This window comes from Ailuropoda melanoleuca, chromosome 4 (genome assembly GCF_002007445.2).
Source record: "Ailuropoda melanoleuca isolate Jingjing chromosome 4, ASM200744v2, whole genome shotgun sequence".
Lineage (NCBI taxonomy): Eukaryota > Metazoa > Chordata > Mammalia > Carnivora > Ursidae > Ailuropoda > Ailuropoda melanoleuca.
This window is the reverse complement of record NC_048221.1, coordinates 9751364-9775312: the sequence shown is the minus strand read 5'-3', so window position 1 is coordinate 9775312 and position 23949 is coordinate 9751364. Positions and strand designations below refer to the sequence as shown.

Here is a 23949-nt window from a genome sequence, read left to right as displayed (position 1 = left end):
TCTGGAGCCACCCGGAGCTCTTCCCTGCCCCCAGGTGCAGCCCACAGCCTGTCGGTGTCTGATATGGGGGTGCTAGAGGCCGGCCCCCTTGCCTCAAGTTGGAACAGACCATCTGATGCATTCACACCCCAGTGCTCCCCATGGGATCGGGCTGGGGCTACACCAAGCTGAACCCACATCTGGCGGAGCCCCCTCCTCTGCCCATCCTGCTCCCCTCACTCTCTTTCTCCTGGGAGTCCTCCCCCCAAGTCAGGGGCATCGGGTCCCTGCCCCAGGTTCTGCTTCCAGGCAGGTGCGGTGGACTGAATATTTGCCGTCTCCCCAAATGCCTCTGTCGAAGCCCTAACCCCAGGGTGGTGGTAGTAGGAGGTGGGGCCTTTGGGAGGTGATTAGGCTTAGATGAGATCGTGAGGGTGGGGCCCCCATGATGGGATTAGTGTTCTTACCCCAAAGGGTAGAGACCAGAGCGCCTGTGTGCCCACCCTCCCTCCCCTTCCCTCTCTCTCTCTCTCTCCCTCCCTCTCTCTCTCTCTCTGCCATGTGAGAACACAGAAGGTGGCTGTCTGTAAGCCAGGAAGAGGGCTGCCACCAGGAACGGAATTTGCCGGCACCTTGATCTTGGACTTCCCAGCCTCCAGGACTGTGAGAAATAAATGTCTACTGTGGAAGCCGCCCCGCACCGCTTCCCCGTCGATGGTGTTTTGTTAGAGCCCCCCAAGCTGAGACGGTCACCTTCCTGGTAGGCAAAGCCAGCCCCTCGCGCAGTCTTAAAACCTGAGCCCCATTCCCTGTGAGCTCCAAGCCAACCTCCCTGCCCCCACGATTTCAACTCCTATTTCAAATCATATTGTACTCCTGTCCCTCCAGCCTCGCTTCTCTAAATTCCCCCTTGCCCTCAAGGGCCAAGATGATCCTTTTTGATTTTTAATTATTTGTCTGATCAGTAGTATATTCACATGTTCAAAAAAATTTAAATGCACAAAGAGGTATTCTTTGAAAGGTCTCCCTTCTTACCCCAGGCCCCCACTGGCCCAGTTTGCAAACCCCCAACAGATGTCCATTATTACCAGAAGCAGATATATCTTTCTATAGTGTCTTTATGCAAGTACAGGCAAATACGGACATATTTTTCTGCCCCCTTTTTTACAGAAAAGAAAGCAGACTCTACGTTCTATTCTGCACAGAGAACTCTTTTAAAAGAACAAATAGGATCATGGTTCCCCTCTGTTCCAAATTCTCCTATGTCTCGACCTGGGCACCTTGGGCAGGGCAGCTCTTCATGACAGGTGACTGTCACAGTGCAGGGTATGTGTCCCTGCTTCCATATCCAAATTCAATAAACAACCCCCGGCATTGTGACAACACCAAATTCTGCCCCGTTTCTACCCCCACCTGAGAGGTGGTAGTGCTCCCCATTGAGAACTACTGTTGCCCCATCTGACCTCTCTCTGGTCCTACCTCCCTTGTGCTCCCACCACTCTGGCTGTGTCAGCCTCATCACTGTTCTTTGAATACCCCAGGTGTGCTCCTACCTCAGGGCCTTTGCACAGATCCTTCCCTCTCCTTGGAATCCTCTTCCTCAGTTACCCCCATGGCTCATTTCTTTCTGCTCCTTGTCTAAATGTCACCGCTTGAGAGAAGCCTTCATTGACCACACATTAAGCTCCTCGCTCATCACTATCTATTGCTATTGTAACAATTACCCTAAAATTTAGTGTCTTCAAACAACAAATATTTGGGGCACCTGGGTGGCTCAGTTGGTTAAGCATCTGACTCTTGGTTTTGGTTCAGGTTGTGATCTCAGGGTCATGAGATTGAGCCCCAAGTCGGGCTCCATGCTCCTTCTCCCTCAGCCCCTCCCCTGCTCTCTCTCTCTCCCTAAAAAAAATAAATCTTTCAAAAAAATATTTATTTTTAATACATTTTTGAAAGATTTTTATTTATTTATTTGACAGAGAGAGAGTGAAAGAGCACAAACAGGGGGAGAGGGAGAGGGAGGAGCAGACTCCCCGCCGAGCAAGGAGCCTGATGCGGGGCTCAGTCTCAGGACCCTGGGGTCATGACCTGAGTCCAAGACAGACACTCAACCGAGCCACCTGGGTGCCCCTAAAAAAACATTTATTGTCTCACAGTTTTTGAGGGCCAGGAATCTTGAAAGTGGCTTGGCTGAGTGGTTCTGGGTCAGGGTCTCTCCCGAGGTTGCCATCAGGATGTTGTTGGGGCTCCAGTCATCTTCCAAGATGGCGCACCCGTATGGTTGTCCGTGGGGGTGGGTTTGGGCTCCGCACTACGCGGGCCTCTCCAGAGGGCTGCTTGAGTGCCCTCACATCATGATGGCGGCTTTCCCTAGAGCAAGTGATCCGAGAGAGAGGCTGAGCTCTGCCACCTTCTGCCGCTTGTGTCACACTCTATCCATTAGCTGATGGTCACTCACTCCAGCCACACTCAAGATGGGGCTCTGGTTCTTGAAGGAAAGAGTGGCAAAGAATTTGTGGATGTATTTATTTTAAAATTCTTTTTATTGTGATAGAATTGTCATATAACATTTCATTTTTTAAAAAATATTTATTTATTTGCGAGAGAGAGAGAGTGTGAGCAGGAGAGCAGAGGGAGAGGGAGAGAGAATCTCAAGCAGACTCCCCACTGAGCGCTAAGCGAGGCAGAGCTCGACCCCCCAGTCATGACCTGAGCTGAAGCCAAGCGTCGGTCGCTCAACTGACTGCACCAGCCAGGCACCCCGGAACCTTTCATTATAAGTGTGTGACATAATGTTACATACACACATATTATATGTATATTATAATGATTATATACATCTATATGGCATGGTCACCACAACAAGCCTGGTTAACACCCATTACCACACAAAGCACCAGTTCTTTTTCTTATGGTGAGAACTTTCAAGATCTGCTCTCTTAGCCATTTTCCACTATCTGGTGCAGTGCTGCTAACTGTAGTCACCATGCCCACGGGGCTCCTGTTACACCTGCAAGGTCGTGCCTTTTGGCCACCTTCACCCAAGGGTGAAATGGGCGCGGCTGGACCTATTTTAAAACCACCAGATTCTACCGTATGATTTCTTCTCTTCCCATATTAAAAGGATATCTATCGCTCATTTTCTTATTTGGGGGCTCACCCATCCAACTCCCACGTAAGGTCCCCAGGAGCAGACACTCTCCTCTTTGTCCCCCAGCGCAGAGCAGCGGCTGGATAACGAGGTTTGTGTTCGCGCGTCTTCGAAGCAGGACCTGAGGTGAGGATTCGAAGGCAAGTCGTTTATCGAGGAGGTGAGCCCAGGAAGCACCAGTGGGGGAGCAAGGAAGGGAGACAGACGGGAGACAGCTGGTGACTGATGGGTGTGTCGTCCAGCCCAGTTTCCACCAAGGGCAACTGAAGCTGATGTGTGCTGGGGACCTCTGGGAGGTGATGGGGGACGTTGCTGGGAGAGGAGAGAGACGGGGGACACTTGTCCACCAACCCCCGGCCGGAGAGGTGGTCCAGGGGAGGGAGATCATTTCAACCTCCCATGCTCGGGCCAGAGGGGCCTTCGGGAGCTTTGCAGAGAGCCCTTGGCCACGAGCTGCTGCAAAGGGCAGCCGCAGGACAGAAGCAGAAGCCTGTTGAGATGGTGAGGCTGGAGGGATGCGAAGGGGCTCCGACAGCTGCTGCTACAAGTATTAGTTGAATAATTGAATACGAATTTTTCAGTAGTTTCCCGTCGCCTACAGGACACTTCGGAGCTGGCACAGAGAACCACTGCGACCCAGCTTTATGTCCAATGCTATATCAGGAATGGTGAACTTGAATGTCTGCAGAGGCCACCGGCGGGAAAGACAAAGGGCAAAGCCAGCCGGAGGCGAGAAATAGGTAGTCCTCCTGGACTTCTTTCATTTTTCCTCTTTTATATAGAGATGGGAGTATGGCCCCATCTATGGATCTTGCTCTATTTGGGGGAAAGCAGCTCACTGTGAGCAAAATGGTAAAATGAGAGGGACCCGAGGGCACCGCGTTGGGAGGCAGTAGGGAGTGGTGGGGACTGTGGAAGACCGGAGACACATTCCTGTTACGCTCTGCTCAGTTACTGCCTCGTGGGACTGCAGGCCCTGGGCTACCAGATTTTCTGGCTTTTATTGGAAGGGCAGAAATCTGGACTTTTCTGTAAAATCATTAATTATTTAAGCCTTGGAGATCAACCCAAATATTTCTTAAAGCACACCCGTGGGGCTGGTTTTGACCAGTTCTCACCCTCTGTGCCAGCCTCATGGAGCAAGTTACAGCTTCAAGAACCTGGCATATCCTTTAAAAACCCCAAGCCTTTGCACACATTTTTTTCCCCCTCTGCCTGGTCTGCCATCCCATTCTTAGGGAAAACTCCTATTCATCCCACAAAACTCTACTCAGAAATTACTCAAAGCAGAACTCCCCTGAACTCCGCCTAAGTATTTTCTGATTTTGTTGAGTAGATTTATTTGTCTCTCCCTCCCCCCCACCCCCCCACAACCGACACACGCCATCTGTGTGGCCCGTGGGGGCCAGCTCCATGAGGCTTGTTCAGCTCGGGGTCCTCGGGTGCAGGGTCCAGCACAAATAGAGCTGGTCGAAGGCACAGTCTTGTCATACCCCATCCTGTTGTCTACACCCAGGGGTATAGTGAGTGTGTGTAAACTGGCTCTTCGTGAAAAATTTTAACAATGAAAAAACGTGTAGCATCTGCTAGTTTCCGTGGTGTAAATACTCCCACCACAGTGGACGGCAGGTCATGAGTGTGATGTACCTTCACATAGAGTAGGAAAGAGACACGTGGGGCGTGAACCAGCTCCAGCTCCGCAGTGCCTGCATTCCTGCCTTCCGCCTCGGGATAATGGTGACAAAACAGAAGCCCTTCCGCATCCTTTCTCCCCAAAGTGGCCGTAACCGTCCTTCTTTTTTTTAAGCTTCTAAAAATCCTTTTTACTGGAACGTGGCAAACATACCGCATAGTGTGCATAGCATAAGCATATAGCACAAAGAATTTTTTTTTATTTTAAAGCAGGCTTCACGGCAAGTGCAGAACCCAATGCAGGGCTCAACTTGGGGCTCGAACTCACGACCCTGAGATCAAGACCAGAGCTGAGGTCAAGAGTCCCATGTTTACCTGACTGAGCCGCCCAGGTGTCCCCAGTGCAATGAATTTTCATGAAATGAATGCTCCCGTATTACCAGCACCAGATCAAGGATAGAATCCGAGCCCCCAGAGACCCCCCCCATGTTCACTTCCAGCCACGACCCCCTTGCCCAAGGATAACCATTATCCTAACTTCCATTGTCACAGAATATTTTTGCTTCTTCTAGAACCTCATATAAATGGAATCTGGCAATAGTTCTTCTTCTGCATTTGCCTTTTTTTTTTTTAAAGATTTTATTTACTTATTTGACAGAGAGAGAGAGCGAGAGAGCACGAGCAGGGGGAGCAGCAGAGGGAGAGGGAGAAGCAGGCTCCCTGCGGAGCAGGGAGCCCGACATGGGACTGGATCCCAGGACCCTGAGATCATGACTTGAGCTGAAGGCAGACGCTTCACTGACTGAGCCCCCCAGGCGCCCTGTATTTGCTTCTTCTCCCCAGTATTGCTTGTGAGATTCATCTGTGCTGCAGGAAGCAATGGTTTGCTGTTTTTCGCCCCTGCGTAGTATCCCGTTGTCGGACTACACCGTAATTAGTCTGCCCGCTCTACTCTCACAGGCGTTTGGGTCATTTCCAGTTTGGGACTATTTCCCCAGGAGCAGAATTGCTCCGTCGTGGAGGAGTGGATAGTCAGCTTTCATAGATGTAACGAAACAGTTTTCCAAAACTTTGTCACCTACCCTCCCACTGCCAGCAGAGCCAGCGGCAGAGCCACCTTCCTAAAATGTACATCAGACCAAAGGCCTTTAATGATCCCCGTGGCTTTTAGAATCGAGACCAAGCTAACTCCCATGACCCTTGGCCTCTGCTGGCCTCCGCCACCCCGGCTCTCTGCTGTTCTTCCTTCCCCCGGCTCCCGGTCACATTCCCTGACTGTCTCCCGTCCTGGTCTATGTTGGAGCCTTCCACTCACTGTATTCTCTCCCCAGAAGGCTGCCCTTCCTCAGGGCTCCCCGGCCACTTTCTCCGTCCCCATAACTCAAATCAAGTGAAATGTCTTGAAGACACCTTTCCTGACTTCCCTCCCGATCTAAATTAGCTCCCTGAGTTATTCCCATAGCTACCTGTTCTTTTCCTGCAAGGCATCCATCACAGTTTAATAATGACAAATCTGTGTGATTTGGCTATTTATTTCATCTATGCCTGGCCGTCAGTCGTGTTCTATTCCCTAACCGGGCTTGCAGGCATATGGGTGCTTGGTTTGTGAAATTACACATTTAAAAATATATTGAACACACATAGAGCCCTTCGGCCCCTATTAGGCACCGTTCTAGGCACTTTTCAAATATTAGTTTATTTAATTGAAACGAAGTAATTTCACTTTTCCAATACTAGTGAAAATTAATTTCAACTTTCAAGTGTTAATTTATTTCACCGGATCCTCAATACAGTGGAGGCAGGTATCATCCTATTGACAGATAAGAATATAGAGGTACAGAAACACCACTCCCCTCAACCTCTTCAGAGGCTTGGAACCCACCCCTGCATCCTCCACCTCTCACCCTCTGACGCAGGAGGAGAGGGGGTAATAGAGGGTTTGGCAGGATAATTCAGGGTCTCGGGCTACAGGTAGCACAGTCACTTCCTTTGCATCCCATTGGCCAGAACTCAGCCACGTGAGCCTGCCCAGCTATGAGGGAGGATGGAAATGCAGCCTTCCTGTGTGAACAGGGGGAGGAAATGGGTTTGGTGAGACCATGGCTTCGTGGTCACCATATTTCATGAGTGCCCGCTAAGCGCCAGCTACTTTATCCATGTGCTGCTGTTCAGTGCTGGAAAGAAAGAAAGGGAGGGAGGGAGGAAGGAAGGGAGGAAGGGAGGAAGGAAGGAAAAGAAAAGAACAAATACATAGTAATAACCTTTTTAAAAATAAAATTTTAAATTAGTAAATGTTTTTTAGGGCGCCTGGGTGGCTCAGCCAGTTGAGGGTCTGACTCTTGATTTTGGCTCAGGTCATGATCTCAGGGTCATTAGATCAAGCCCCGCACCAGGTTCTGTGCTCAGCAGGAGTCTGCTTGAGATTCTCTCTCTCCCCCTCCCCGTACCCCTCCCCCTACTCTCTCTCTCTCTCTAAAATAAGTAAAATTTTAAAATCTTTAAAAAATAAATTAGTAAAAATTGTTTAAAATTTTAAATAGATAAATTTTGAAATAAAGTATAATAAATAAAGTGATCACATAGTGTGTATGCATGGAGAGAGGGTATGGGGTATGGAGTGGGGATGGCCCTGTTCCTCTATAAGGGGCCAATAGTCCCAGATAACAGAGTCCATTTCCAGATGAAGCAGATTCAGCTGGGGGGGGGATGAAATGCCAACTGCTCCTTCGAATCCATTCTCCTCTTTCCTTTGGGTATTAGAGTCTTCTCAGTTGAGCTGGGCACATGGCTTCGCTATTAGAGACTACATATCCCAGTCTCCCTTGCCGCTAAGTGTGGCCATATGACCAAGTTCTGGCCAATGGGGTGTGAGTATTGGTGATGTGTACAACCTCCAGGTATGATCTTCAAGGAAAGTTTTGCCTTCCACTTTCTTTTCCCTGATTCTCCTCAAAACTCCAGAAGGAATCCATAAGTGATGTGGATGGCAAAGCTCCCCCACCAGCCCTGGACCTAGGCTAACCTCTGGACACATGAGCAAAAAATAAACCCTCGTTTTGTTATAGCCACTTAAATTTTGGGCCTCTTTGTCACAGCATCATAGCTTGTGTAGGACTAATGCAACATCAGCTCTCTCCAGGTGAACTGCTTGGTTGCTGACCTACCTCCTCCCTTCCTGCCACCACAGTACTTCCCTCCCTCTTGTGACTCTGACGTCCTGCACAAATCTTCCTAGATTGTGTCCTGAGTAAACACCAGTATGTGAGAGACGAGAGTCAGATAGAGCGGTCATGTTCAGACTTCATTTGTTCAAGATCCTAATACCCTGGGCTTGCCAAGCCTTCTGTTTCAATCACCAGCCTACAGAGTTTAGGCTCATAGAAGTCCGATGTTTTTGTTTCCCTGGCAACCCTTTCCTTTTCTACAGTTTTCCATGGAGGAACCACCTCTAGTCCACTATTGATCAACGTGGAACCCCATGGTAGGGTAAAATCCCCCTCACCTCCAGTGATGAGCATATGGCCCAAGATAGGCCAATTAGAACATTTCCCCCTTCCCGGTTGGTCCAGGGATGGACCTACTCAAGGTAGTAGATGAGAGACAGTCCTTAGATGTTTTCTGCAATTGTTGGGAAGGAGATATTTTCTGTCTGCCAGGGCTGCTACACTGTTGGATTGTAAGTCAGGAATGCACGGGACCATCTCACTGCCACTTGTTGAGAGCTGGCCTTAGAGAGGGGCTAATACAGATGAAATATGAATTAGGAAATGGACAGAACCAGACTCCTGGTGACATCATCGAGCACCTGGATCCAGCCATGCCTGAAGTCACACTGCTGTTGTACTTTTTCAGTGGTATGAGCCAATATCTTCTCTTTTTGAATAAGTTATGGCAGCTAAGGCTTTTTTTTTTTAAGATTTTATTTATTTATGTGACAGAGAGACAGCCAGCAAGCAGAGGAGAGGGAGAGGAAGAAGCAGGCTCCCAGCCGAGGAGCCCGATGTGGGACTCGATCCCGGAATGCCGGGATCACGCCCTGAGCCGAAGGCAGACACTTAACGACTGCGCTACCCAGGCGCCCCAGCTAAGGCTTTTCTTATGTGCAAACAAAAAATGTTCTGGCAGCTGCAAAGACTTTACCTCTGACCTCACCCAAGGGTGATAGCCCAGTGTTTACTGCACTAGACTGATCACCCCCTCCCACTCCAGCACTTTCCTTCTATAAAGGAAGAAAAGCCCCACTGAAGCTAACTTAAACAATCATAATAGTCACCATCTGATAGAACAATAAGTTCAGAGTCAGGGCAGGTCCTGGGTTGATTAATTCAGGGACCTGATGGTGTCATTGATTCAAGTTCTTTCTGCTCTCCCTGCATCTTCGCTTTGTCCGAAAACAGGCTCTCTTCATGGTCTCAAGACAGATTCTAAAACTCCAGGTGTCATATGCAGAAAATAACCGATTCCAGGAGCAGAAGAGACCACCTCTTAAATGTGTCTCTTTTCAAGAGGAAGGAGCCCTTTCCTGGTTCTCCTGAACCAGAGATCTGTCACGTGCTGTCTCGGTTTGGGGTTCCTCCAGAAGCAACCTCGGAGGCACAATTCAAGTGCAAGTAGTTCATCTGGGTAGTAAATCCAGGTAACACTGGTGGGGAGAAGGGGAATGATACAGGAAAAGGAGCGCAACCGATGCAAGGTGTAAATAAGCAGTTACTGCCAAGGGCACCTGGGGTCCTGTTCCACTGGGATACGCTGCAGAGACGGTGGACACATAAGTCTGAGATGTCGCACTCAAGTGGAGCGACCTGCAAATCAATCCTGCGCTTCTCATCTATCATAGACTGAGGGCTGCTCCCAGCGTCACTTCCCACCTGTCCCCACGTCGGTCAGGAGAAAAGCCCCAGGTAGAGGGCTGCAGGTGATTAAGTATGCTGTCAGGACACACTTGCCCAGCGGTCAACAAACTCTGTGTTTTTAGCTTTTCAGGTGGGACAGTCTGTGTTGCAACTAGTCAACTCTGCCCTTCTAGTTCACAAAACAGCCTGAAGAAGATATGTAAACACATAAGCATGGTTGTGCACCGATAAACTTTATTGACAAAGACAGGGTGCAAGCCGTTCCTCGTCGGCCGTGGGCGGGACAGCCAGCCCTGAGCGGATATAGCAGGATGCTGCAGGTGCCATTCCCCAGCCAATCATCAGTGAGGGGAAGGGAACGCCCGATGGATCTGGACCAATCAGAGCCCAGCTCCTGAAGCACATGACCACTCCCCTGGCAAATGGGTTGGCCGCTACACCTTCCCAGATTGTGGAGGGTCAGGGGCATCCAAGGCCAGGGGGAGACGCCAAGAGCTCACAGCATCGAGGCCCACAGAGCAGGCACTGGGCTCTGAAATTTGGTTTGGCTTTTTTCTGCATGGACGGTTGATGGCTGGAGCAGGAGTCTGAAACTCTCACCCTGACCCGGACACAGGCCTGTCGGTCCCGCTCAGGTGGGGCAGACCAGACGCTGGGTCCATGTGGGTTTCCCGAGGCATAGAGGAGCTGGAAAAGATGGGAGAGGAATTGGAGTGTGGTCTTCCATCTCATTAGCTCAGGTCTGGGACTTCCAGGCGGAGCCTTCCAGACAAATCCTTTCTTTCTCTGAAAGCACATCTTCCAATACTCTGCAGTCATTAAGCAGAATTGAGGCGGGTCTGGATGTGCCGATTTGGGGAGGGTGTCCAAGCTATATAATTAACTGGAGAAAAAGCAAGTGTGGAACAGTGTGTCTGCAATGATCCCCATTTGTGAAAGGCAGACGATGTTCATGCAGATGCTGGAGTGTGAATACAGAACATCAGGGCGGATACACCGGGCAGGTCTTAGCAGGGCTATATGGAGGCCAAATGAGGAGACCACAGAGAGGGACTCAACGCGCTCTCCCTTTGACAGGGCTTGCATTCTTTTCATTTAATTGAGAGTGTGGATTGCCTTTCTGAGAAAAGAAATTCAACTCATTCTCCCACCCACTCATGCTTTGTTGTTGTAGAGATAGGAAAGAGGTTAAAGAGGGAATTCCATAAGCTGGGTTTCCCCAAAGCAGACCCTAAGACAGGCATTTAGATGCAAGCAGTTTAATCTGCAAGGTGATTCCAAGAAACACAGGTAGAGGGGGGTGGGGAGTGAGGCAGGAAAGGCAAGGCAACCAGTACAGGGTATGTTCTTGAGCAGTTTCCCAATGCCGTAACTGGATTGCAGTCCCTCTGGGGACCTCCAGGAGACAGCAGAGAGCAAATACTTCAGAGTCCTCTCCCCAGAGGGGGAGAGAGCTGGGGTATGAATCCTCCAAAATTCTGTCTCTCGGTTGGTCACTCCTGGGAGCGTCTGCTCTCAGCGCTTCCTGCCTGCAGACCCCACATGCTTGTATAAAAGCCCCAGGCAGACAGACACAGGGGTGTACGGGCCAAGGGGGCATAGAAATAGCACCAACCATACTTGCTTTACTGTAATAGAAAACAGAAGTTTGGACTTGAGCAGATGTGATGGTGGGATTTTATGTCAATCTGGTTGGGCCATGGTGCCCAGATATTTGGTCAAAAGTTATTTGAGAATTTTCTCAGACAAGGTTTTTTTGGGTGAGGTTAACGTTTTAATCAATGGGCTTTGAGGAAAGCAGGCTACCCTCCATTGTGTGGGTGGGCCTTATCCAATCAGGTGAAGTCTTCAAGAGAAAAAAGACTGATGTCCCAGGGCAAGAAGGAGTTCTGCCAGCAGACTGCCTTTGGACACAAACTGCAACTCTTCCCTGGGTCTCTCACCTTCTGGCCAACTCTGCAGATTTGGGGCTTGCCAGCCTGCGCAACTGCAAAAGCCAATTTCTTAAACCTCTCTCCATATACATATGAGAGAAGTGTCCTTTTTGAGGGACTTGCTTAAAACAAAGGAAAGTCAATTTTGTAAATAAAGTAAAAAGGCACGAAGGGGGGCATCTCTGCGATGGCGCCCGGTAGCTCTATGCATCTCCGTAAGCCGCACCCACAAAGGCTTGAGCTGCAGCCAATCACCTCCCTGTTTTGTGGTTGTGGTTTTTTGTTTTTTTGTGGGTTTTTTTTCTGTGTTTTTTTTTGGTCGGTTGGTTTTTTGGGGTTTTTGAGTGTGGGATACGGACCTCAAGGGGCTTCTCCTTTTGCTTTGCATGTAAGTAGCTGTTGGAATGTAAAAGTGGTTGGTGTTTTTTGCCCTCGCACCCACTCCGCATCATTCTGATCTGCTTCTGTCAAGTGTGGGTCTATAGAGTCCAGATCCAGGCTCTGAGGCACTGGAGAGGGTGGCGCCACGGCACAGAGGGAGGCTGGGTTTCCAAGCGGAGCAGAGCTACCTGCCATGTCAGTGCGAAATGAGTCTGTAGCGCGTCAAGCCATTGGGTTTGGGGATTGCTTGTCACAGCCACTGGGGTGTACTGATTCTGACTAATGTATCATTTGAACTTGCTTAGTGCTCCAAAACAGCCCTCTGAGATAGGTTCCATTGTTATCCCTGATCTGTAGATGAGGAACTGAGGCACAGAGAGGGCCAGCCACATACCCAACGTCACACAGGAAGTAAGAACGCTAGAATTCTAACCCAGACCCATTGCCTTCACAGCCCACTCTGACCCTCCATGGTAAACTGCCGGAAGGTACGACTCAGGGCAAAGACATTTCCCCTTCCTGGGCCCTGAAGTCCCTGCCCCTACATTGGATTTCCTATTCCCATGTGTGTGTGGGGGGGGGGTGCAGTTTCAGACCCCAGCCTTGAGCCTTAGTATGTCCTCCCTCTTCTATCAGGGAGGGCTCAGATGTGGCTTGACCTGCCTGTCTTCTCAGAGCAGCCCACGCTGAGATGATATATGAAGGACTTGGTACAGTGCTGGCACCTAATAAACTCTCAATAAATGTTTGAGATTGTTATCGTGGACAGTGGTGGGCACTGGCCAAGAAGCAGCTCAGCTCAAGGGCTAAGCCAGATGGGCTGGATTCAAATCCCACCACCACCATTTGCTAGCTGTGTGACCTTGGGTAAGTCAGCCCACCTCTCTGTGCTTCAGTTTCCCCATTCATAAAATGAAACTAACCATACTATCGATTTCATAGGGTTATTGCAAGGATGAAGATATAAATAAGATACTCCAACCGTGCCTGCCACTGCTGTTAGGTTTTACTATTGTTCTAATGCTTTCCTCTATGCGGCCTCATCTCCTAGGTCCCTAGAACAGCCGGTTCTCTGACCAGAGCCTCCCCGGGCTGCCCACTACCTGCGAGACTCCCCCGCCTTCCCCCTTCCCTGGCTCCTGGCTGCTCCTGTCCCAGCCTGGGCTCCAGGGCCATCCCCTCCCCTCTCATTGGCCCCTCAGCCCCAGGGTGACCAGAACCCCTGCCTCGTGGGACAGCTTTCTAGCACTTTCCCCTTTTTAAGAGATTGACTGCAATTTCTATAATAACATCACATTAGCTAGAAATTAATGTCCTCATTAAGACAGCAATTAGGCACATTAGCGCGGCAATAAAAGAGAAGCTTATGAAATAATTGCTGGTTCCAAAATGCCTTTAATTTAGTGTTTTATATTGTGCCGTGTTATTAATTTTTTCCCTCGGCAGAAGATAATAAGAGAAACATTTGAATTGTGGGAAGGTTTAAAATAAAAAAAAGAATTTTAAAGGCAAGCGATGTTGATGCCTTTAGACAGATGATCTTTCTTCTCCCCAAAGCCCCCAGCGATTCCCGAATCCATCAGATGATGGCGGCGATGGAGGTGGGCGGAGGCCAAGCCTGGAGTCCAGAGGAGGCTGGAGCCAGGCGGTCTTTGATCCCAGAAGCAAGAGGAGTGGTGCCAGGTTTCTTTGCTCTGGAAAACAAATACCTGTCTGTTTGATTTTTTTTTTCCCAATGGTTTCCATCTCCAGAATTCAAGTACTTTGAGCAAATGTTTCCTTGGTACTGCAGGGGCTCTATCGCTGGCATCAGGAGGTTTCCAGCCCGGTGGAGGAGACGGACGTATAAATGAGAAAACGCCCCAATAGACTGGGACTAGCGCCATTTTGCAACCGGTAATGAAATCATGGATCTGGGACGTGCTTGTCCATGGACGGTGAAATCACTGGGGAAAAGGCAGATGAGGAGTATATTGGTGGAAGTTTCTTTTGCCCCCATCTGAAGCCCCAGGTCAACCGTAGCGTCCCTAAATGTGGCGCAGCTGGACACGAGGGGCTCCTGGTGGGCGCAGCAGAAGTACTCAGCACTACTGAGTGTCCTTGTCCCAAATCTAGAATCTTCCCCGGCTGTCTCGGGTTGGGTTCCCTCCAGAAGCAGACCCCGAGACAAGGGTTTGAGAGCAGGCCTAGTTTATTTGGGAGGTGGCCCCCGGAGGCATGGGCAGGGGCCTGGGGAAGTGAGACAAGGAAGGGAAGGAGACAGTTTCAGGTAGTGGTCAGTGCTGCGAGTAACAACCACAAAAAATAGAGGAAGGAATTGATGAGACGCCAGAAGGCGGCATGCCTGTCTGAGGTAGGGATGGCCTCTTAAAGGAGGGGCCACATGAGCGGGGACCCACGTGAAGATCTAGGGGAGGAAGTTCTGGCGGGGGGGCAGGTGTAAAGGCCTGGAAATGGGTACAAGCTTGGAGGGTGTAAGCATCGTCTGATGTGGCTGAAGGAAGTGACAGCGGGAGAATGGAGACATGTGGCTAGAGACCAGGAAATGAAGGAACAGGGAAGAATTTGTAAGAAAGGGAAGGAGATGGTCACCAAATCCAGGCCTGTAAGATGTGAGTTCAGTTCTGTGAGGAAGGGCCAGTTACGCCTAATGCACCCGTGTGCCAGTCAGGCCCTGTGTCACTTATCTATTGCCCTTTATGCTGTGTCACAAACGACCCCCAAGCCCCGTGGCTTAGCCAATCAGCCTTGATTATGGCCCCACTGTCTACGGATCAGCGGGACAGTTCTTCTGGTCTTGGCTGGGCTTGTTCATGAGTCTTTGGTCAGCTGTGGGTCCGGGAGGGACTCTATTCACCCCGGTTGGGGCTCGGCTGGCCATATGTTGGTCTGGGATGGCCTTCAGATGGCAGGGCTCTCCTTGATGTCCCTCACCCTTCCACGGGCCAGCCTGGGCTTTCATCTGGTGACAGAGGCAGGGTTTCCTGTGAGCAGAAACACGCAGCCCCAGGTCCGGAACCGCCTGGGCACTTCTGTTGCATTGGATTGGCCAAAGCAGATCACAAGACTAGCCCAGATTTGAGGGGTACAGAAATAGGCCCCACTTCCTGATGGCAGGGGCTACTCAGAGCTGAGGCACAGAGTGTAGACTGTGAGGGCGTGGAGCCGGGTCCGTCTGGCAGTCATTCTACACCAGCTCTATTACTTCTTTGGGACTTTTTTTTTTTTTTAAAGATTTTATTTATTTATTTGACAGGGATAGAGACAGCCAGCGAGAGAGGGAACACAAGGGGGGAGTGGGAGAGGAAGAAGCAGGCTCATAGCAGAGGAGCCTGATGTGGGGCTCGATCCCACAACGCCGGGATCACGCCCTGAGCCGAAGGCAGACGCTTAACCGCTGTGCCACCCAGGCGCCCCCTTCTTTGGGACTTTTGATAATCACTCCCTGTCCCTCTCTGATTACCTGCAAGGCATTCTAAGGTCCTTAACTCCAACTCTAGCCCCTCTAGAATTTCTCCTGCCCATGTTTGCTCTCTTCAGGTCTCAAAGAACCCGTAGCTTGTATTGTTCAAAACCTCAAACTTCTGACATGGCTTGCCTTCCTCCTCTGCTTTGGGGTGTGACTAGAACTGAAATTTGTTATTGAAATAGTTGGCTCTCTTTATAGTGAACTGAGAGTCCATGTCAGCTACGGCAGGAGAGAGGTTAGTCCATAGGGTGCCCCTGAGCAAAGGAGAAAGGAGCACTCACAACATGGCTAGAGCTCACTCTGTGTCCCCTTGTGCAGTGTCCAACCTGTTCAACCATTCCAGCCAACCCTGATTATGGGATTGGAGAGGAAGAGGGAAGAGAAAAAAAGAAGGGGAAAGTAATTTCACTGGGATCCAGGGCATCATTTACCCTTAGCACTCTGGCTAGATGAAGAACATTCCTCAAATGAATGAGGGACCCAGTGGGGAGCTGCAGCCCAGCAAGCCAGGATGGGCAACCAGACAGGAGGCCTAATCTCTTGTGGACCAAGGCTGGACCAGGCCCTGTGGTGGAGGAGGATCAGAAAAAGTGGAAAGAAGAGGGTAGGAAAGTCCCAGTTGAACCCACCCATCTACTTCCCCACCCCCTATTCTGTATCCTGAGGAAATAAAGTGCAGCTGGGTTCTTGGTTGCCATAGTGACTGCCACAAAGAATTTTGGGGGGAAAAACACCCCGGGGGCATGAAGAAGCAATTCACTCTCAGCTCTGGGAGGTGGGGGGGGCAGGGGGGTGGAGACTGGGATCAGAATCTCCTGGGGAGAAAAAGCTGAGAGAGCTCTGCCAGGGTAGGTGGTGTCAGGGAGCCCGGAACCTTCTGTGTCTGCCCCCCCCACCAGCCGCCCGAAAAGGAGAATGGGTGGAGGCAACCCCAGCTCTGGTGTAGGGGCTTCCAAATCTAAGACCCCATTTCTGAGGCCCACCTGGACAGCTGCCAGCTCCCCACCCAGTGTCTGGGGGGGCGGAGCCTCCATATGGATTTTTTTTTTTTTTAATTTCCAATTCCACCTTGGGACAAGGTGCTGGCTGGGGGATCACACGAGCCTGACACCCCTCAAATTATCCTTCTAACTCAGGAAAGGGCCCAGCCTCATGCCCAGCCCCTCCCCCACCAGCCTTCAGGCTGTGATGGAAGGGTCTACGTATGCTGGGGTGTGGGGAGGAGGGTGGATTTAAACCCCCGGAGGGACCCTGCAGCCTGCTTTTCCTCCCTCTAGCTTCTCTAAACCTCCAAGAAAGCAGAGAAGGCACAGTGTGGTGGCAGCTGCGTGCTTTTTTTTTTTTTTTAATCTGTTAATAAAACGCAAGTGAATCAAATCTGCTCCAAGGGAAAGGGTGGGGGGGGCGGCCAGGCAGGGGCCATGGTGTTTGCAGAAGTTGGAAATTTAATAAGAAGGGAAAATAAAAATAGCCACTGTGCTGGAGACACAGGGAGAGGGTTGGGAGAAGTCGGCTGGTGTGGGACTCCAGGTAGGGCGGAGACCCTGCAGAGGAGGGACAGGGGGAGGGGCTGTGGAGCATGAGGGTCCCTAGATTCTGGAGAGGCAAGGGAGGCCCAGCCAGGGGCAACAGGAAAGAGGGGGCTTGGAGCAACACCGAGAGTGGCCCAGTTCCCCGGCAGATCTTCTGCAGGGGTAAGCAGGCCATAGGGGTCAGGGATTGGCCGCCTGAAAGCCTAGGTGAGAGGTGCAGGTCCTGGTTACTGGATCTTTGAGCTGGTCGGGATGTGCATGGTACCGTCAGGGCTGCCATGAACAGCTGTATAGGTTGCTCATTGCACAAGAGTGCCAGACGGAAGCCAGAGCAAGGGTTAATGTCCTTTGTTCCCCTCACCACACCCTTCATTGGCCCAGAAAGGGTGCCTTTTAAGGCTCCACAAAAAAGGTGGAAACAATCCAAATGTCCATCAACAGATGAATGGATGAGCAAATGTGGTCCATCCTTACATTGGAATATAATTCAGCCTTAAAAAGGAGTACTACTGATGATGGCATATGCTACAATGTGCACAAAACTCGAAAACGTTATGCTCAAAGAAGCCAGACACAAAAGATCACACATGATTCCTTTTACGTGAAATGTCCAGAATAAGTAAATTCCTAGAGACAGAAAGCAGATTGGTGGTCGCCAAGAGCGGGGCGGGGAGGGGGAGGACAGGGAAAATTGTGGAGTGACTTAATGGGTACAGGTTTCCTTTTGGGGTGATGGGAATGTTCTGGAACCAGGTAGAGGTAGTGGCCACACAACATTGTGAAGGTGCTAAATGTCACTGAAGTGTATACTTTAACATGATTGGTTTTGTGTTAAGTGAATTTCACCTCACGGAAGGAAGGAAGGAAAGAAAGGAGGGAGGGAGGAAGGAAGAAAAATAGATCCACATAAAGAGGATGGAAAACCAGCTGGGTCCCTGCACAGGAATGATCACACTCCCTGTCCCCCCAAAAAGCCCAGGATTGCCGACAGGCCCAGACTGGAACAGCCTTGGAATGCGTTCATTCACTCAGCAAATACTTCCTGAGTGTTTACTTCATGCCAGCTGCAGTGCAGGGCGGTGAAGGAATACACCCCTGTCCTAGGGCTGACACTCTAGGGGGGTGGACAGACAGACCCAGCAAACACTGCCTACAGGGCATTGGGGGGCCGCGCATGCGCGCTGTGGAAGCACTACCACCAGATGGCTGGGGCCGGCTGGGGACAGCAGGAGCGCTGCATGCAAGTTTAACTGGGTGATTTCACTGAGGAGGGGACTTGTGAACCAAGCTCCGAAGCAGGCAAGAAGGAGTCACGTGGCACGTGGCGGAAGAGCATTCCAGGCAGAGGGAACAGCCAGTGCAAAGCATTGAGCTTTGTTATCTGAAACGAGTACCACGAAAGGTGCGGTGCTCAGCAGTAGTTAAGGTTCTGCGAGAGGCTTTTAAAAAAATGTCCAATTCCGACTTGGATGAGGCACCAGCTGGAAGATGGCACAGCCACGATCCCCATAAAAACCAACACCCCGCCCACCCCACCCCACCCCCTAACGAAGCCAAAAGTCTTGGATTTCTATCAGCAGTTGATGATCCCCAGCGAACGCTAGGAGCGGGACAGCAATCACAGCAACAAACCCTAGGAAGGACTCCTTATGTGCCGGATACTACCATCATATTCACTCATGCAATCCTCACAGTCAACCGCAATGACGTAAAAAATGTTATCACCTCTGGTGCCTGGCAGGCTCAGTCCGTGGAGTGCGCGACTCTTGATCTTGGCGTTGTGAGTTCCAGCCCCACGCTGGGTGGAGAGACTACTTTAAAAAATCTTTTTAAAAATGTTATTATCTCTATTTTCCAGGTGGAGTAACTGAGGCACTGAGCAATGAAGTGGCTTGCCCACGTCGGCAAGAGGCAGCTGGTGGATTTGAACCCAGGACTGCTTTCCGTGGATCCAGGTGAGCTAGGCCTGTGAGTTTCTTCCGAGGCCCCACCCTGCAGGGTCCGGAGGCCTCCAAGCCTGTGTCTAAGTTGCCCCTGGTCCCGGGGCTCACGGCCCAGCTGGCAGAGGGTCCCAGGTCTGGGCGAGTCGGCAGTGACGGGTGATTGATGGTTTAATAGCTCGAGCTGGGACCCGGGCCCTCCTCGCCCGCGCCGCGGCGGGTGGCCCCCGGCAAGAGGCAGAGATGGGATAATTCGGTTACCATAAAGACAACGAAAATTCCAGAGAGAGAGAGAGATGCGCAGACCAGGGGAGAAATGGGAGCTGGTCTGGCTGGGCTCCGACGGTGGGGTGGGGGTGGGGGGGCGGTGGTCAGAACGCTGGCAGCCTCAGCCCCTCACCAGCCTCAGCCAGTCGACTTCATGTCTCGAGAGTGGAGAGGCCAAATGCCAGGAGCGAGAGGCCACAGGGCACAGTCCGGGCCTCAGAGGAGAGGGCAGCATGTGGCCTCCGCCTGAGGTTGGGGGGGGCGGGGGGATGCTGGTGGAGCAGGTGGCTGGAGAGGACTGGGGGCGCTGGGTACCCAGGTCAGAAGCCTCCTTTCATTCTTGCCTTGACTCCTGTCTCTCTCAGTCTCACTCTGCGCTCACATCCAAACCTCGGACGTCACTTCTCCCACCTCCACGGCCCCCCACCCCGTCGGGTCCAGCCCAGCATCGCCCACCTGGACCCGCCACCGCCTCCACCCTGGAGGCCTATTCCCCCTCGGCCCCCAGGGGGCGCTAGTGAACACCCGAGACGGCTTGTGGCCCTCTCTTCTGCTCAGAGCTCAGCTGGCCCCCACCTTGGATTGGTTTCCTCTTGCTGCCGTCGCAAATGCCCACAACACGCGTGTATCATCTCAGGTTCTGGAGTCAGAGTCCGCTTTAGGCCTCCCTGGGCTAAGGTGTCAGCTGGCCGCCAGGCTCTAGGGAAGGAGCCCTCACCTCATTCAGGCGCTGGCAGAGTTTAGCTCCATGGGGTTGTAGCCCTGAGGCCCCCAGTTTCTTGCTGGACGGCCGCTGAAACGGTAGCCTGCACTCACTGGCTTGTGGCCTCTCCCACCACCTTCAAAGCTCGTAGGGAAAGTCCTCCTCATGTGGTGTCTCTCTGACCCCCTTTCTGCCTCCCACTTCTGCATTTAAGGATTTGTGTTATTAGGTGGGGCCCACCCCGTAATCAGGATAATCTCCCTGTCTGAAGACCCTTACATCCTACTTACATCTGCGAAGTTCCTTTTGCCATGTGAGGGAACACATTCAGGAGTTCTGGGGATTAAGGTGTAGACATCTTTAAGGGGCCACTCTTGTCTACCAACCTCTTCACTCAGAGCAAAACCCCAAGTCCTCCATCACCTCCCTGCCCTTGTCTCCCCACTTTTCCCCCCTCCTTCCTTCTGGCCACATGGACCTCCCCACTAGGCACATTCCTGACCCAGGGCCTTTGCACAGGCTATCTCCTGGACCTGGATTATCTCCTCCCAGATATCTGTCAGCCTCCTCCCGCACCTCCTCCAAGTCTCCCCGCCTATGTCCCTTCCCCAGGAAGGCCTCCTCTGACACCCTCCCCCTCCCCCATTTACAACAACCACAAACCCCCATTACTGCTTTCTTTTTCCCCATTGCACTCACTGCCCTGGGATATACCACAGATCTTTACTCACTTATCTTGTCTCTTGTCTGGCCCTCCCACCCAAATGTCAGCTCCCCCAGGGAGGTCCCTTGTCTCTGCTGTTCTCTCCTGACTCCAAGGCGCCTCCCCACCCCTGCCCCTGGCACCCAGCTGTTGCTCGTAAGTGTTTGTCGAATGGAATGAAGGGCAGGCAGGGCCTCAGTGTGAAGGAGGACCCAGGGGCCCAAGGGAAGGCAGGAGGGGCAGGTGGAGAGAGGTCACTGTGAGGGGGGGAGAGCAAGAGACCTTCTAGAAGAATCCTGGAGTCAAGGGGACACTGTGAGGAAAATGAGCCAGCATGGAGCCCATGGTACTCATGGGGTGGGATCAAATGCAGTTCTAGTTTCGCTCCCTACTGCTCCTTAACGTGCTTTCACAGAGGGGAGGTGGTGGCAGGGGGGTTAACCGGACTAACTCTTAGCTTCCTGACTGTTCCACGCATCTCAGATCACAGATGCTCTTGTGGTCGCCTTAAGTCACAATGGCTTGCGACCTAGGCAAGATTCAAGACAAGAATGTCCAGATCTGAGCTCGGATTGTGGTTTAGACTTGAATATTCTCCCCCTTCCCCAGGGCCTGGTTCTGGGGGCCGGGAGTGGTGCAGGGACCCATCCTTCTCTCCTCCCTTCCTCGCCTTTCTTGTCACACTTAAAGAAAACCAGAGCTGGACAAATGTTCAAGCAATGAAGAGGAATTTTGTTTTTTAAAAACTATTGCAGTAGGGAAAGAGAGCTCAGGGTAGAACCGGGCTGAGTTCTGATTTACAGCCAAGGAGCGGGGTCGGGGGCAGCGGATGGAAAATTACTAGGAGCAAACATCAGGAGGAAGGGAAGGTTCTAGCTCCACTGACTTAGCAGGATTCTTGCTAAAACTGGATTCTACAAGGAAGGACACAGAGAAGCCCAAGGTTGAGGATGGGTCAAGACTCAGGAATGGAGCTCAGGGAGGGAAGGGGGAGTGTGGGGGGGTCAAGTGGTGGTCCCCAAAGGATAGGTGCCAGGTCCTCACCCCTGGAACTTCTGACTGTGACCTTATTTGGAAAAAGGGTCTTTGCATAGGGGATTAAGGGAAGAATTCTGGGATGAGATCATCCTGGATTATCTGGCGATGCCTAAATCCAGTGACGAGCGTCTCTATAAGGGACAGAAAATGAGAGGACAGAGACAGCCCTGGGGAAGACGGTGGGGGGGGGGCAGACATTGCAGCAGTGCGGCCACAAGCCAGGGCGCGCCTGGGGCCACTGGAACTGGAGGAAGCCGGGAAAGATTCTGCCCTGGAGCTCTTAGGGGGGCTGACCTGGCCCCCACCTGCATTTCACATTGTGGCCCCCACCTGCATTTCACATTGTGGCCCCCAGTGCCAAAGGAGAATAATTTCCTACTGCGTTAGTTAAGTTTGTGGTCCTTTGTTGTGGCAGCCCCAGGACACCAGGGGGCAGCTGGTCCTGGTGGAACTGGCTCTGTGTGTGGTGGGGGGGATACTGCCTTTCCTGGGCCTAGCAGGTGGTCAGAGCCCAGGCTTCCTTCTGTAAATGCTTTTAAGGAACCCTCTCACCCAGCCCCTGCCTCTCTCTTAGGACCTGCTCCCTGTTCAGCCTGACTCTCTCCCCCATTGAAACCAGTCATATGCTTGCAGCTGGAGCCCTAGCACCTCCTCCAGGAAGCCCTCCTGGATGTACCCTGTGTTTTGATTGACCAGAGCAGTCGCCAGCTCACAGCACAGCCTCCTCCAAAGAAATCCTCCTCATAAAATCCTCTCCAAACCTGCCTCCCCCAAGTCCTTTAGACCCTGATCAAGGTGAGAGTCGTGAAATCATTGTGAGCCATCGACTTTAGAAATCTTTGCCGTGGTCTGATGCCTCTCACTAGTCATGTTGTCTACTTATTTGAGGCCCGAATGAAAATGTCCATCTTAGCATCCTGCTACTCCAGTAATATCCAACTCTGGGGGCCACTGATGTTGCTCCCTAAATATTCCCAGCTCTCCACCTTCCAGGCACATGAAGGGTGGCACTTCCGGGCTCCCTGTGGTTGGCTGGAGCCATGTGATGAGTTCTGGCCAATCAGCTACAAGCAGAAATGATGACGTCAGTGTCAGGTTGGAGCATTTAATTGCAGATGCCGACCCTCTGCTCTCTGTCTCTGCTGCAGTGACAAAGAACATTCCAGATAGTTGCCGCCTTATCAGCCTCTATCCTGCCATGATGACCCAAACAGAGGCCCCATGTGGTCCCAAATGGTCATGTAGCATGAGCAAGAAATAAACTTTGAAGTCACTGAGATGTTGGGGTTACCACAGCAGGACCCAGAGTCTCGGCTGGTGTATTAGTATTTTATGGCTACTGTAAAAAAAAATCACCCCAAATTTGATGGCTTAAGCATTTATTTCCTTACAGTAAGGACCCTGCTTCTTTGGGAGGCTTTAGGGGAGAGTCTGTTTTCTTGACTTTTCCAGCTGCTAGAGCGGTCTTGCTGTGTTCCTTGGCTCATGGCCCCTTCCTCCGTCTTCAAAGCCAACAGTGTAGCATCTTCTAACTTCCCTCTGCTTCCCTATTTTAAGGACACCTGTGATTGCATTTAGGGCCCTCCCAGATCATCCAGGATAATCTCCCATTTCAAGAGTCTTAACCTAATCCCTTCTGCAAAATCTCTTTTGCCAAAGAAGGTCATATTCACAGGTTCCAGAGTTCAGGAACTAATATCTTGGGGGGCCGTTATTCAGTCTGCAACAGTGGGTTCACCTAGAAGCAAGGATTCAAATGCAAATCATTTTTTTGGGAAGTAACCCCAGGAAGGAGAGTGAGGAAATGAGGAAGACAAGAATGGGCACATTGTGGAGATTATTGCTGTGGGCAACCGAGCCTCCAGCCCACAGGAGAATTCTGGGAGACATTGTAGAAGTGTGAAGTAAAGGGTTAACCTCACCCAAAGAGAGGTCTGGTCTTTGCCCTTTGCTCCTGGAAGGTGACCTATAAGCCCTGGGATGTCTTGCCCAGTAAGAGCATCTTCGATTACCTGGGGCCTTGGGCCAGACAGTCTATTCTTTTTTTTTTTTTTAATGAAGATTTTATTTATTTATTTGACAGAGACAGCCAGCGAGAGAGGGAGCACAGCAGGGGAGTGGGAGAGGAAGAAGCAGGCTCCTGGCGGAGGAGCCCGATGTGGGACTTGATCCTGAAACGCTGGGATCACGCCCTGAGCCGAAGGCAGATGCTTAACGACTGTGCTACCCAGGCGCCCCCCAGACAGTCTATTCTAACAGTGTGACTTATGGGGACCGTGGACCACCCATTGTCAGCTCGACCTCTGGAGGGGCTGGAGACTAAGGTCAGCTACATTGATGGTCAACCATGTCGCTGTGACATAGACCTGA

The 23949-nt window shown here is 51.4% G+C and overlaps 3 long non-coding RNA genes across 4 annotated transcripts; 2 read left to right on the top strand and 1 right to left on the bottom strand.

Moving 5' to 3' along the window:
• Positions 1-719: 719 nt before the first annotated feature.
• On the top strand, positions 720-5059 carry LOC105238439. Its single transcript, XR_002143072.1, has 4 exons — positions 720-739; positions 3194-3253; positions 3729-3867; positions 5030-5059. It is a non-coding gene; the product is annotated as an uncharacterized LOC105238439 (long non-coding RNA).
• Positions 5060-13561: 8502 nt separating this feature from the next.
• LOC109489908 lies at positions 13562-20896 on the bottom strand. The gene is made up of 3 exons (XR_002143071.2): positions 20570-20896; positions 19712-20174; positions 13562-13621 (listed from the first exon to the last, which is right to left on the bottom strand). It is a non-coding gene; the product is annotated as an uncharacterized LOC109489908 (long non-coding RNA).
• On the top strand, positions 13617-23688 carry LOC109489907. Of its 2 annotated transcripts, none has more exons than XR_002143070.1 (3): positions 13617-13823; positions 18787-18883; positions 23663-23688. It is a non-coding gene; the product is annotated as an uncharacterized LOC109489907 (long non-coding RNA). The 2 variants fall into 2 exon arrangements; XR_002143069.1 differs by lacking the exon at positions 13617-13823 and adding an exon at positions 17995-18330.
• The last annotated feature ends 261 nt before the right edge of the window (positions 23689-23949 follow it).